The 2,757-nt window shown below is 40.3% G+C and overlaps 1 protein-coding gene across 2 annotated transcripts in view; it reads left to right on the top strand.

Annotated features, from left to right (window-relative positions):
- The first annotated feature begins 1,625 nt into the window (after window positions 1-1,625).
- The window catches only part of mob3a (MOB kinase activator 3A), an 8,096-nt gene continuing 6,964 nt past the window's right edge, over window positions 1,626-2,757 (top strand). Inside the window, exon 1 of one of the 2 annotated variants that reach the window (XM_063200046.1) lies at window positions 1,626-1,744. The gene's annotated coding sequence lies outside the window, so the exon portion shown is untranslated. Of the gene's footprint in view, window positions 1,847-2,757 lie in introns of both variants that reach the window. The other variant, XM_063200045.1, reaches the window with a different exon arrangement.

The raw sequence follows: 2,757 nt of genomic DNA, 5'->3' as shown, positions 1-2,757 counted from the left end.
ATGTTGTTGCCGATCAAGAGGAAACAAAACGTGATCTCTAGCCGGCTTATGGGTGTCCACTTTCACTTTCAACACCACACAAGATAAAAACGCGTCTTGTCACCTCGACTTGGAAATCAAATCTTTATTATTACAACAAAATAAACAACAGCCTTTTGTCTCCTCGTTCTCCTAATGTACAGGTACTATATAGTTACTGGAAATGTGAAATAAAGACGGGGATATCTGTCGGGAACAAGTGGATCAAATAATAGTAGCCAGCTGAAGGAAGTGCAAACGTGATTGCAGTTGTGTGAAGTGAATAGACGAAGCAGCGAACTCATAAGCAAGGGGGAGAATCGCTGATAAAGCCCCTTAGAAGTGGAGAGAGCTGAATGCAAGGAAGGGAATCTGGCTAATTACAGAAGACGAAGAAATTTAATTCGCACATAATCTCGAAGCCAATGTCTGTCTAATTTAGTTCGATGCACATTTTCGGCAGAACCACTAGAGGCCGCCATAAAGTTGTTTACATCGGTGTGTTTATGTCAAAGTTGCATAGGATATCTTTAAGCAGTGGATCCGGTATCCGGCATGTTACCTAAAAATCAGGGTCTGGTGCATGTCTAGCCTAGGCTTTTCAGTCTTTCACAACCCCAATCACTGCATGGAGTGAAATCCCTTTGGAAGCGGCTATTGCAGGCAGCGTGGCAATAAGCCAATGAGTCTAAAAAATTGTTTGCGCCAACGTAATAAAAAGGGCCCACGTGTGCGAGTAGACTATATGTTTCAACCCTTTTGTAGGATCCGGTATCCGGTTCCGGATCCTGCAGGATCTTATTCAGTGGATCTGGTATCCGGCAGGATCCTAAAAATCAGGATCCGGTGCATCTCTATTTTTTTCCACAACGGCGAATACTGCTATTGTGCAGTACTTACTGTTTATGCTCAATATGTGACTCAAAGTAATATTTTCACAGTAGTTGTCTGTTTTTTCGAAAAACAGTAGAATGCTGTTGCAGAATTGCCGTAAATACACAGCTATTTGTTACAGTGCATATACAACATGAGCATACACAATAATGTATGATTGACAGTGACCAAAAATTGTACAAACTGTGCGTGCAAGATGTATCTTTGAGGTGTGCTTTTCACAGTTCATGAATGTGTTATATTTTTGCTTGGTAAATTAATTATAATGTAGATGATGTAGGTCTATTTCCAAATAGGCCTATTTTTGAGGGTGAATGGGGGGGGGGGGCGTAATCATACTGTAGGACCTAAATAATGCAATACTCAAACTATTAATAGGATCTCAAATTGGAGCAAGGATCTTCCTGATGAAGAATATACTTTTGCCCATTTTATTGATCATGTCTTTGATTGTTATTTAATGAGATGAAAATTAAAATGATGTGGGAAATTCTGCTGGGACTTTCTTTCTTCCTTGTCTTCCTTATAATTCTTATGAAGTGATGTCTAGGATTTGTGTTTTGTCTGGGCTTCCTGATGGCAGCCACCCTTTTGTTGAAATATGCAAAACAGAAACGCGAAACTAGGGAAGTGGTGCAGTGTTCAGAGTCAATTGCAGAACACGTAGCTCGCATGCAACAGAGCCCTGTGGTTTCCATCAATATGACGTTTCATCAAAGGAAGTGAAGTTTTGTGTAGCTAGGGAGGGGCTAGTTGTTAAAGTTTTCAAAGAAAATAGATCATTTGATAGGCCTACTACAAAGGAAAATGTACAACTTATCATTTAGCAATGGTAATGTATAATTGGTCGAATTAACTTGGAGAGTCGTTGTGTGTTGCAAAAGTCTTTCGAAGGAGAGCATCATAGCGGAACGAGAACGAATGTCTTATTTGGGTATGTTCGCTTTAGGTCCACTGTTTCCCTAAACTAGACCGTTATTTCTCAGCATATTTTCTGAATAGGCATGAAATGTATATTACCAGAAGTTGGGTGTCTTTACTGTCATGATGCTGCAGCGTAATATGAAATGTGTGCGAGTTTTGTGGTGGACTGTCACGCGGAACCACCGCACGAGACACTGGACATTGTGTTGCCTCAAAGTTTTGTCTTGCCCGCTTAGCCATTTTATCCGCGCGCTGTGTTCTCTTCACGACGCCTGACCCGCCTTTGTTGTTACAATGTAATTATCACAGACATCGGGAGTTTTGTGTTAATAACGCGTTAGTATCACTGGAAACGCCGGTGTTCCAAATATGTATTAGACTCTAATTTAAACGCGGGCATATAAAGCGCCATAGCGTCATTACAGAAGTCATCCAGTAGGGTACAGTCTATTGGCATTGTGAAGAAGGCCTGAATGCATTGACTGTCTTGCATATAGCAGCTGCGCATAGGCTACTGCGTTTTGCTGGCGTTTGCAGACTAGTTTAAATGCTCGCCACATGCATGCGTTCACTTTTTAAATACTTAAACTCAAACAACAATAGACCTATACATTTGTTTATTTTGCACCAGGTGTGTGGATAGATGTTCTACTGTGTCATCTAGTGTTCTAGTCAACTAGGCTCTAGTACAGTTTGTGTTAAACTACCCATTAATTAGCCACACTTGCCGGTTACATAATGATGCTTTGGAAATTGGAACTGTGACAATGTTGCACCATAGAAGACTATTGTGGCTGACATCAGACAAAGTAAAAGCAACAGAAACATGTTTAAAGAGTAAATTGAGTAATTCATTTTGAAATAATGTGTTAGTTGCATGTGTTCCAAGTCTAGGTTGTGTATTTTTTGTATTGCAAAAAA

This window comes from Engraulis encrasicolus, chromosome 6 (assembly GCF_034702125.1).
Source record: "Engraulis encrasicolus isolate BLACKSEA-1 chromosome 6, IST_EnEncr_1.0, whole genome shotgun sequence".
NCBI lineage: Eukaryota > Metazoa > Chordata > Actinopteri > Clupeiformes > Engraulidae > Engraulis > Engraulis encrasicolus.
Note: the sequence above shows the minus strand (reverse complement) of the source record. Positions and strands in the feature narration are given on the sequence as shown.